This window comes from Struthio camelus, chromosome 18 (genome assembly GCF_040807025.1).
Source record: "Struthio camelus isolate bStrCam1 chromosome 18, bStrCam1.hap1, whole genome shotgun sequence".
NCBI classification, from domain to species: domain Eukaryota; kingdom Metazoa; phylum Chordata; class Aves; order Struthioniformes; family Struthionidae; genus Struthio; species Struthio camelus.
Genome location: NC_090959.1, coordinates 15,443,408 through 15,455,567, shown reverse-complemented (window position 1 = coordinate 15,455,567; position 12,160 = coordinate 15,443,408). Strand labels below are relative to the sequence as shown.

Genomic DNA, 12,160 nt, shown 5'->3' with positions numbered 1-12,160 from the left:
CTTACAAGTGTCTATATGAGAACACATACATGCACATGAGGGCCTATTCAATCCTATATAGTTCTTCTCAGAAACCAAAGGTGTGGAAATCCACTGCCTGATGAGATGGCAAAGGTTCCTCTCTGGTTCCTGTACTCTACACAGCTATAAGAGGCTGGTGATATTACCTGTAACAGTTGTCTGTAACAGCATTTCATTTGCTTACAGGTCCGCCTGGTACCAGAAGTCAAAGTTTGCTATGCCATTTATCCACCCAGGACAGTAATCCCTAAAGTTTGTTAAAACATATGCTCAAATTTCATTCTTAAACAGGAGGAAAAAAAACGTATGCGTGTGTTGCTAAGATCCTGACACTCCCATCATTTAAACATCAAAAAAGGCACTAAGTCCTGTTCAAAACAATGTGCAAGGGTTTAAACAAGCAATTACCACAGCTCAGTTAATTCAATATAGCTAGTTGCTCCTTACTAACTCGTTCTTATATATTAATCTTCAACAAAAAGACCCAGCTGAGCTAACCAAAAGAAGTTACTCCCCCTTGAAGAAATATTTACATTTCTATAGAAAGGTAAGCATTACAGCTGGAGTAACTGTTTAAATGGACTGCAGTACACCAAGATCATTTCTGAAATTTGGTTGATTGACTAAATCTGCAATGTGTTTTTACCTCTGCACCCCGAGCTGCAACTCAACATCATGCAGCAATTCTGGAAAGCAAATGTTTTTGCTGACAACATTCCTCTACCTTTACAAATCCTGATTTTTCACTCTTAAAGCACATGTTCTAGCTCTGCGAGATGAATATATAAACATTAGGACATGATCATTACACAGCTAGGGAATGGATACATTGAATCTGTTTGAGAGATAAAGGAGCATTTAAATAAAAACAAGTACCAAAAGAGTAAATTGTCACAAAAATAGATAAAGGGTTCTCCAAACATAACCAGTAGTGTATCAGAAGTTCAATAGACTAGAATTAAGCTACCACTAAGGAATTAATTAATTAGCATTTTCATCAATTTTTTCACATGCCTAGAGAGGTTTTGCTGGATCTGCACCTCCACAGCAAATTTTAAAATAAAGTAATATAGTAACTTTGTTAACTCCAAAGGAGAATACTTGTAAGCAATAAAAAAAAGAAGAGATGAAAGGAAAAAATGAAAGTCAAGTGAGGTTTTCCTCACAAAAACTAACGAAAACTGCCTGTCAAAACTTAAATGATTAAAACACTGCACAATTATTGCCAGAGGGGAGGAAGAGAAGGGGCAGATCGCATAATTCTGAAAAGATGCTCAGTTTTCAGAATTTCCCTTTTCTTTAATAGGTCAAAAAGACACAAGCCCAATTTAACCGAAATAGTTTGGACTGAATTTAAAATTACCCTGATGCAAAAGAAAATTTATTCACGGCCTCTTTAATCTACCTAAGAACCTATGTTAATAAAGAGCAACGTTTTCATCTGTTGGCTATCTTGGGTCCAGGACACAACTTCTGTCCAGAGAAGGAGACTCAAAAAGAGCCAATAGAACAGCAAATAGTAGAACAGCCTTCATACTGGCACTAAAAATATAAGAACTAAAAAACAATAGTCCTACAGCACGACTAGCAGAATAAGAGTCAATCCCATCTTTTCTTGAGTTGTCAGCTCAAATAAAACATAGCAGTAGTACTTCAAGAGACAGAAATAAATAGTTTGAACTAGAATATTCATGTGTTTTTGCTTCATACACATCTCCTCCAAGCATCAAACTGCAGCGTTTCATCTCTGAATGAAAGTTTCAGCAAGGATGAATCTTAATTGACTTATGAAATTAGGCTACCAATGACACTGAATCTAAAACCTGTGTAAGAATTTGCCAAGAAACCATTTGGCAACTTAGACATCTGCTGTAATTATTACACACTTAAAGTCTCTTCATCCAGAGAACATCTACACAGATGGCAGCATCCAGAAAAGAATTTTATTTACTCAGTTAGATGTGTTTCTTACTCCAAAGTCTGAAAGTAATAACATCTTCTGCCAAGATGTCTTGGCAAGATTAAACTCACCCAACATCCCCAGTAAGAGAAGTGCAAGTTCCTTCTCTAAGCCTGTTAAACAGAGTGGGGAAAGGTTGAATGAAGAGGATCAGCTGAAAACTTGGCCCACCATCATTTTTCAGTGTCTTTGAAGGCTGCAGCTATCCCTATTACAAAGCTTCACGTAGCTGGGAGTTACAGTTAAATGCATCAGGGCTTCTTCTGAGTACCCCAGAAGCGAAGCATACGAGGCTGATCGCTTAGGTGAACTTATTTTTAAAGCACTTTAAACAATGGTGGCAGCAAACCGCGCATTTGAAAGTTTACCTTTGAACGCATCAGCAATAGATTTAACAGCAGATGGTACCATATTCTGTCTTCTCAGGACTACAGAGTTTTGGTGATACTTCACAAGAACTAGGGCCAACTGAGATGCCAGGATTCTGGTCTGTTACAGAATTAAGGCTATAAAAGTTGTTTCTTTCTGCACCAGAACAAACTACGACGACTGTCCCACACCCTGACTACGTCCCCATCACAAGGCTAAAGCTCTTCAATCGCAAGCATGATTTACTGAAAACGAAACATATAGGTGAAGCTGGACCAAAAATACTCTTTGCAGTACAGCGATTAACTACATTTGAAACCGATGGCTATTCCCAGTTTTGCTCTGGCCACAAATTCTATTCTATGGACAAGGACGCTGACTTGCAGAACCGTTACAAAACCTAACAAAGAAAGTAAGGAAACTTGATTTAATCAAATTAGTATTTTCTGGTGCAAAGCACTTAATTGAAATTCCCACAGAATTCTGTAACTGTTCTCTAGCTTTTTAACACTACATCAATATTTGAGACATTTTCCTACTTGAGGGCGTCTAGTACAACATTCTTTAGACTACGTAGCTTTCCCTTGGAAACCCTTTCATTGTCCACAATTGTAAAAGATCACAAATTTCTTTTTTTACATGCCTTCCATATCCCTGATGCATAATGCCACATTTGATCTTGACTGATACACCAGCTCATTTCTAGCCACACTGTATATACATATATAAAATAGAAATATAAAGTCAGTACTGCCTTGTACTGCCTAGTCGCTTCTTACTAGTTTTCTGAACATTTGTTTTGCCTTATTTCCAAGAGAGCAGGGTGGGAAGTAATCAATAGCTCTGAGCACAGCAGCTTTGGACGCAAGTGTCGATAGATATACAATTAGCCATCTATGAACATTTATCTTTGAATCAAAACTTACTTTGAAGATGCAATTAAGTATGCTTTAATATTTCTCATCATAATGCATATATAATGCAAACAAGTTGATCATTGAAATTTAAGAATATGAAGACAATTATAGCATATAACTTCACTGGAGAAAACCACTAAAACAGTAAAATTAGTTACAAGTTTAGTTTATTGATCTTCCTACTCACAGACACTTCTAAGCATTTGTCTCTGTGCATCCATTCTCTTGGTTGGTATAGTTTTACATTTACTCTTGTACACAGTATCTCATAAATCACTTTCATGGAGACCCTTGAATAATTATGAGAATAATCATACTGTAAAAAAAAGCCACGAGGACTACAACAGCTGACTAATCTAGTGCAAAGTACTACTAGTTAAACAACTATTTTTTATGTCCACCACCAATTCCTCACATACTCAAATTCTGCAGCACCAGCTCATGCAAACAGCTTACAGAACCGTTCCTGTGAAGCTAGCAGACTATTAAGAGTTTTAAGATTAGACCCCAAATTTACAATCGCTTGTATAAAGTCAGAGTTTCTGCTACGGATTTCCTTTAAAGCTACACTCATATCTTACGATACCAGTATAAGAGTTCTTACCATGCTTCTTGTTGTCAAGAATCAAAACACTGACAGAATTTGACTTCAAGCAGGAAACTATCTCTATTTACTCCCCAGTTTTAATAAAGAATCCACCTAGCTACCCACTTTGTAATATTTATCCACTTTGATAATAAAAAGGTTGCAAAGCAACATGTTTAAGACAAAACAAGACCATATAAATAAAAAACAGGTATTTGCGATTCTAAATACAGGTAACATTTTTGTTTTAGTATTAAATAACCGTTCAATAGTTTATTCGTTTGTTTTTTTTTTCCCCCTGGTAAAGACTAAAGGAACACATGCATGTGGGAGAATATATATTCTTCTAACTAAGATCTCATTTTGTCTTGTAAACAAACATGCTGCTAAACTAACCATTATAAATAGGCTGATGAGCTAACTTCTCAGTAGAATTAACATTTTCTAATTCAGAGTTATTAAAAGGACCGTAGTTTTTGCTTGATTGCACCAATATACTGTAGGGAGCATAGTCTATATTGGCTTTCACCACTTCAGTGGTCTGAACTGGTTAGGTCTGAAGTGAGAGAAACGTGTGGGAACCACAGAGATATCTAGATGCTTACCATCTTAAAAGTTTACGTATTATAATTACTTTTGAACTATCACTAGTACCAAAACCCAATGAGCTACATTAACAGATTCTTTTGGGGGCACTGACTCAGGAGAGTTCAAACACCACTAGCAAAATACAATGAAATTATCAATTCATGAAAATGCATTTCTTGACAAATCTCATGAGCAGGCAAACTCCTTTGTAATATTTCAAAGGTCCATAGCATACCAACAGCCACAATCCCTATGTCATCTAAATCTCTAACAATAACAACATAGCAAAGGATCTGAACTCAAATAGATTCAATGGCAACCTTAATTGGTGGGATTCCTAATACCAAGTATAGACATTACATGCCCAACAGTGCAATGTCCAGTTTAAGTTTTGGACCACAGAACCACGGGGCCAAGACTAAAAGGTCCAGGTGTACTTCTGCAGCTGCAGGCTCAAATCACCTTTTGTGTATACTCTGCCGGATTTATAAACAATCGCAAGAAGATGCTGCTATCCACCCTCCTGCGTCTTCTGAATGAAGGACAGCTGTAAATCCCTAAAAATCTGGCCCTAAAAATTCTGTCGATAGAATTTTTGAAAAGTCATTTTAACTTTCTCGGCAGTACTAGATGATTAAAACGTGTGCATAATAAAATATACTGAAATAATCTGAAGAATCTGTCGAGGTCAGAAAATTCATTTATAATTATAATAGTACAAAAAGAGTTAAAGGAAGCTTAGTCTATTCTTGTATGCTATTGATCCTGAAAACTATGAGACTATATTGTGTGCTGCCTGAACAATATATTCTCAGAGCATATCTGCAACTAACAGTAAGCCACATTTGACACATTCTAAGTACTTTTTGCTTCCATACAGCTTTCTATTATGAGCCTTTTAGAATCCAAAGTAATTTAATTATGTCATCACACACTCTTCTGCATAGTAAGCTAAGAATTAGAGGCTTGAGATGATGTATTTTTTCATTCCAAGTTCTAGAGTGGTCTGCTACATTTAAAAAAAAAAAAAGAAGAAGAAGAAAAAAAGAAACTAATACAACGAATAACCTAGTTTTTCTGCATGAGGAAGCACATCAAAGTCCCATATCTACCCAAGTGGCAGATAAAGGATGACCAACTTTTCCATGGCTCTGTTTTCCCATTTCATTCATCTAGCTGAAGATTCTCCTGTGACAAGCATACTACTTACATATTCAAACTTGGTAAAAATAGTCAAGATGTTCAGAACTCCATATTTAAATCATACTTTTTGCAGGCCTGATTTTGTACCCTTTGGAAAAAAGGCACAAGAAACAAACATGTTAGTTATTTTAAAAAGAACAGAATAAAGAGTGTTTTAAAACTTCATATTATTGTCAAGGATAGTCGTTTCTGTTCAGAGATGTCTTCATGACTCAGGTGGCAAAATCGATGCTGAGTGAAGGACAGGAAAAAAATGTCAACTTGTAAACAGAAGTTCTAGTCATCCAGTAGTATGATATAACATTGCATTGTTCAAGAACAAGTTACTTCAGACACCAAAGCTAATAATTTATCTGCTTAAAGATTCAGAGTACTTACATGTGAAGCTTGCTCTCAAGTAAAAATCATCTGACTGGCACTACAAACAGTTATTCAAAAACACAGAGCTATCAAGGCAAAAAAAAGCCCGATTGGTATGTTTTCCAACCAACTAAAGCTAAGCTTTCGATCTTTGTTCTAGGTCAGCATGTGTGAAGCTCACATGGTAGAATTTATAAGATGACTGAAAGAATTAACAGTTTCAATCATGAGACCTGTCAGCTTAAGCCAGAACCTATCACTGAAAGCAGTAACAGTTTTGAAATTCATTTAAAGCAAGCATCAAACAGTGAAAATTGCCCCCAATGATCACAGTTACCAAAACAAATGCATTTACATAGATGTTACCAAACATAAATAACTACTTGGACCAGCCTCAATTTTCTTGTTTTTCAGCACCACACCAACAGAAACCTTCAGTTGCACCTATCTAGTCTTCAGCTACTTTCAGGCCCACAGTCTGTTATCTAATCATCATTTTTCATCTTCAACTTCTCTGGTTATAACATTCTATTACCACGACCAAAGAGCCAGTTTTTTGAAAAAACTGCATATTTATTCCTGCACAGTAGATGTCTCCGTGTTTTCTATTCAGCACTTCTTGAAGTTGTAAGCTCATTATGAGGTGCTCTTGGTGAAGGAGAAAAATATTAAGAATTGTTCCTGATCTTATCCTAGGTACCCCTCAACTCTCTGACACATGGTCGAAAGAAAGTAGATCAGTCTACCACCTGCTTTATATTCAGAACACTTTCATCTAACTAGCAACTGCTGTAGACTGCAATTTTACTTTGGGAACCCAAAGAGGCAACAACTAAAAAGTTTCCATTATACTACTATAAAGTCCTTTGCATAACTTGACAATTATTTGAAGAAAAAGCCATGTTTACACTAAGTGAAAACATACCTAGGGAAAAATCACTGCTTGGAATTTCTTGTGCTTCTGTGCTAGTTTAGCCAGTTCTCCTACATCCATTCCACAGTACTGTGCCTTATGTTGGGAAGTTGCCCAAGTCGCTGCTTCCAGAAATTGCCCTCAGGTTTTAGAGGTCCCACAGCATACTAGTACGGTTTGTGAGACAATATACATTTGGTTGCCCCCACATACCAACGTGAATGTGGAGTTACTGAACTTTTGAAGGAAAAGTTGAAATTAAAAAGATGAATTAATTTTTATTTTTCCTACCTACATGGATAAGCTTAAAGAAAGAAAACACTATGAGAACAGTGATACACTAATGCTAATCTACACTGCAGATTAGCTTCTCTTTCTCATTTTTGCTTTTGAAAAGCTTAAGTGAAGACTATGTATTTTAATTCAGAAAACCAACAGTGAATGAAAGTAACAGGCATTGCATTGAACACGCTTTTGCGGGTATTTCTGAGGGGAAATGCAAGCCTATGGCAGACACAATAAAAAGAAGGTGCTTTTGGGCACCCATCTCAAATTCCAGCCTGCAAGCATTGCAGAGTATCAAACCCTTTCCTAGGGGAGTCCTGAGTCAAAACATACAGATAGCACAAACAAGATTAACATCCAAATTAAATAAATGGCAACATAATTTATACATTTGTTACCATGCAGAAGTTCTGGTAGCATGTTACTTAAAAAAAAAAAAAAAAAGTCTTTTTTTGCTGCTTTTTTTCCTCATCTTGCTTGTCTCCCTTTCAGGAGCTCTGTAAGAGAAACATTGAGTGGGTAACCAAAAAACAAGCTGAAAGAAATCCTAACTGCTGCCTGTGCTTTAGCTGCGGCCTAAAAAGCCCCTTGAGGCTTCTGTATCACACTGGAGCTGAGCTCAACACATCCGTCTCGGGAACTGGGTGTTGCAGACATCTCTCTAGACTACCTGGTTCCAAAAGCAACCAGAAGAGAAGCTCCCTACGCTCGGACTCACAGAGCCCAGCTGCCTTACGGGCCGTGCTCACCACAGAAACGTCCTTCTGCCCACCCTACCTTCCTCGCTGCCCAGTGGGAGCCCCACAGTTGGCGCGAGGGTTTTGCTACGCAGGCCCGCAGCTGAGGGCATTCAAGGTCTGCCACCTCTGCTTAAAAAAAAAAAAGGGGGGGGAAGGGGGGAAGGGAAAAGCATAATTTCCAAACAACATATTATTTATTCAGCTGTATAAGCCTACGCATCGCAGAGCCCTGAGAAAACAAACCAGCAGGTCCGGGATCCTGCTTCTCCAGGAAGAGACAGCAGCGCTCAGGTTGGCTACGCTCCTCCAGCGCCACGGCCCAGGCCCGGGGGGCTCGGCCGGGCTGCAGCCGCCCTGCCCCGGCCGCGCCGCTCTCCGCCCCCGGCCGGACAGGACAGGACAGGACACGACACCCCAAAGCGAGCGGGGAGGGCCGGGGGAGCCCCCCCCCTGCCCCCGGCGCGACGCCCTCCGCGGGGCTGCTGGGCAGAGCAGCGGCTGACGGGCAGCCGTTAACGGCCGTTAACGGCCGCCGCCGCCGGCCGCGCGCGGGGGAGGGGGACCCGCGCGAGGCCCGGGCGGGGCTGAGGAGGGGCGGCGCTCCCGCCCTTCCCGCAGCCGGGGGCGCCGCTGCGGCAGGTGGGGGGAGCCGAGCCCCCTCCGCGGAGGAGAGCGGCTCCGCAGCGCAGGGCAGCCCGCCGCCGCCGCCGCCGCGCCCGGGGCACGCAGGCAGACACTCACCTGGCACCGCGCTCCCGCGACGGCCCCGCTGCAGCAACACCCCCCCCCCCAGTCCCCCCCCCCTACTCCGGTCCAGGCACGGCTGACACCGAGGCGGAAGTGCGGCCCTCGCCGCGGCGGAGTGACGCGCCGCTCCGCCAATCGCAGAGCGCGGCCGCGCCCCCTCTCCCGCCCATCGAAGCGGCTAACCAGCGCCCCCGCCCGTTCCGAGGCGGGGCGAATGCTAATGAGGCGCCCCGCCCCACAGCCCCACGGCCGCGCCACCGCTGGGGAGAAGGGCGGCCAATGGCGCGCGGGGGCGGGAGTATGCAGATGAGGACGGGGACCAGCAGCCCCCGGGCTGGCGAAGGCTGGAGCACGCCACACCTGGGGCCGTCTTGGAGGGGACACTGAGCCCTTCGTGGCACAGAGACGCACCTTCCGCTGCATCTCCTACCTGGATTGCGTGTTTTGTCTTCTAGTTGTGTTATAAGCCACCCTGGAGGGTGAGTTAGCTTCACCATAACCTGTGGAGCCTAGGGTCTCCTATTAGTCTGGCATTTAGAAAAACACAGGCTTTGTGCCCTTGGCACGTTGGTTTGTGGTGGGAGTGGTGTGAGGCCTGTCACGTCGTAGATGTGTCCTGGCGCAGTGGGGTCACCTGGGCGGTTTATGTGTCAAGTATTATGTATGTTTTTAATATTCTTACCGAGTTTGAGACGAGTTGCCTGTAGACTACAACATGTGTTGTCACCAGGCCACTGAATGTAACGTCTCGATTTTTGAGATCGCTCGTTCGTTCCTGCATGTCCTGCCCAGGGTCTCCCAGTGAGAGTCTTGCCGGCTGGCATACGCTAGTCACAGCCTGGCCTGTGCTGGGGCCGCAAGCTTGGTGCGTGCCACGTGGGTGGTGCGCGAGCAGAGCGGCTCTGAGGAGCCTCTGGCGAGCCTGGTGGCCTCAGCCTGAATAGGGCTGCACCTGCGTGTCGAGGATTTCTGTGCATCTGGCATCACAGTTGTGCTGTGATGTGCTGCTGCTCTGACCAGGCTACGGGGCAAAATCCCAGAGAAATGGCCAGCAAAATAATGGGTTGCTAGCTCACAGGTTAAGGGAGGTACCCTACCTGGAGAGGAGCTGGCAGGCACCTTTATTTCGCTTGCCCTGAACTTGCACTTGTTTATACATAACAATTAACTTGCTGCAAGTTCGTAATAGCCCCATTCACTGCAGAGCAACTACTGACATGCTAAAGCAATTGAGAGTATCTGTAGATGGTTGATACAAGTATCAAAACTGTGACTCAGGACTTTAAAATGGCTTTGACTCATAATATTGCTTTTAGGTAACACCTGTTCTGCTCTTTTTATTTACCTTCTGATGTCTGAGTCTGCAAGGTGCTTTCCTTCACATGCTCTAAATTTTTTTCCCACAATCGGAGAGACTTGAAACTCTTTTCCTCCCAAATGTCTCCCTCCCTCCCTCCTTTTTTGTCCCTGAAAGCTAAATCAAATGAAATCTCACTGGACCCAGCAACCAGGACTTTAAAAGGAAAGGAAAAAAAAAAACCTAAACAGATTGCAAACCAAGTGCAAGCAGAGCAAGATACCTCATGAGATACACAACGGAGAGAGCAGGCATCCGTCCTGAGGAGCTAGACAACCAGCGAGTCTGGATGAAGTACGTCACGCGTCGCAAAGATGCTGCATTTGCCCAGGGAGACTTGGACATGCTCTTAAGCAGGAAATCATACGGGATGTCAGGAAGGGCTAGCACGAGAGCGGACAAAACCCGCCCGGGACTGACAGGCTGGAGACTGAATAAGGGACCGTAGGGTGTGAAGGAGGGGGATGAGTCACGGAAATATTTATCCCCAGAGTGATCTTCTCCTACTGTTCTTCTCAGTGCAGAATGAGAAGACTTCTTCGAAGCTGCCGAACGCTCCTCAGTGCGAAGCAGACATAGGAATTAGCACGTTAATTGCACAGCGTCAAACTTTTTCATCAGAGTAGACTACAAAAGCTTTTTAACAGGGGGATGGCGGTGAGGCCAGTGGGGGCATAGTCGCTCTGCGGGGCTGCGAGGACGGTTCACCTGTGCCAAGGGTGGGAGAGCGGCACCGGGCTTTGCTGCGTGGCTCCTCCAGGTATCCTCAAAACGCTTTGCATGGTGCAGCGTGTGTCGATGCCGGAGTATTGCTCACTCCGAAATGGGCTCACAGCTCGTGGCCATCAGCCACATGCTGACCATATGAGAGACAGGAATAAACAGTGATGATGCTCCTCACTCCGCAACAAATGTAAGTTGTTAAATAAAACGTCCATGAGGACTTTCTCACGCATGTTGTGTGGGGGCCCAGCTGGCTCTGAGGATTCCTGTTGGTCCTGTTGCTACTGGTCCTGCACCCACGTGTTGTTTTACCCCTGCATTCATGCGGGGTAAATTAGAGGGCAGGCATTGTTGGACTCATTTTTTAACAATAGAAGTGTTTGGGAGGAGAGGATAGTTTGCATCGTTCCAAATCTGGTTTTAAGATTTTCCTGATTTGCACTGAAAGGTGATTGTTTTTTTCAATAAGTCATGAGTCAGCAGCACGTGAGCCTATATGCTTAATAATAAGCACATAAATATTCCCATTGCAGCTCTTATGCAAAGGCTCACAAAAAGAAACTGAGCGTGTGTTTAAATTATTTTCTGACTCTGTGTTTGGTAACATAAAAGTATTGCACACAAATAAGCCTGAACAGGCCTTGGTCATGATTAAGCAGTGGATATGGCTGACTTCTCTGAATGGCTCACGGAAAGAGAAATCTGCCAGTGAGATGACCAAGGAAGACTCAGTTTGTGGCAGCTTTTTCAGATCTTAACTGAAGGCATGCAAGTTCTGAGCCTGCCACAAAAATCTTTCTCCAAGGCATTTCCTGGGCATTTGAGATAAACGCCCATGCTTTACGAAAACAAGGCTAATTGAAAAGCTCTTCCTTTGTTAAGTATTCAGGATATTCTGCTCTCTAGAATAACAAAACCCAAAACCTGGACAGGGACAAGAACGTAGATCTTCATCTGCCTCCCCCTCAGGTTGGCAGTGAGAGGAGCAAGGTGGCGCCTTTAACAGGAGATCGCATGGAAAATTTTGCCTCGCTGGCCAAAGTTTTGCAATGTTAAAAGTAATTAAAATGGAGTTTTACAATGGAAAGTATTGAGCAAGTGTGGCGGGCAGAGGTGTAACTATCAGCCTTGCCTATAAGGAAGCCAGCTATTCAGGTACTGCGGGGCGATGCAATGTGCCGAAAGAGCCGTTCCAAGAAAACCTTGTCACTGCAGCAGATTTACCAAACCTGAATTGCAACAGAACCGGGAAGGGCAACGTGGAGAAACAGACCACGTTGAATCCTGTGATCTAGAGAGAATCCCTCAAAACACGGCCTGTTCCACCAACAGTACCCGTCCTCTTTCACCAGTTGTATAGGAGCAGAGACAAACGCCTCTTCTCTCCTACG

The 12,160-nt window shown here is 43.0% G+C and overlaps 2 protein-coding genes across 8 annotated transcripts in view; both read right to left on the bottom strand.

The window, feature by feature from the left end:
- OSBPL2 (oxysterol binding protein like 2) overlaps positions 1–8,835 on the bottom strand; it is a 43,881-nt gene extending 35,046 nt beyond the window's left edge. Inside the window, exons 1-2 of one of the 7 annotated variants that reach the window (XM_068912161.1) lie at positions 8,684–8,833; positions 5,652–5,732 (exon numbers count right to left, since the gene is read on the bottom strand). The gene's annotated coding sequence lies outside the window, so the exon portion shown is untranslated. Of the gene's footprint in view, positions 1–5,651; positions 5,733–6,929; positions 7,150–8,158; positions 8,475–8,683 lie in introns of those variants that run through there. The other 6 variants (XM_009670695.2, XM_068912162.1, XM_068912159.1 and 3 more) reach the window with 6 other exon arrangements.
- Positions 1–12,160, bottom strand: part of ADRM1 (ADRM1 26S proteasome ubiquitin receptor) — a 122,586-nt gene that overhangs the window by 42,685 nt on the left and 67,741 nt on the right. The gene's annotated exons all lie outside the window — the stretch shown is intronic.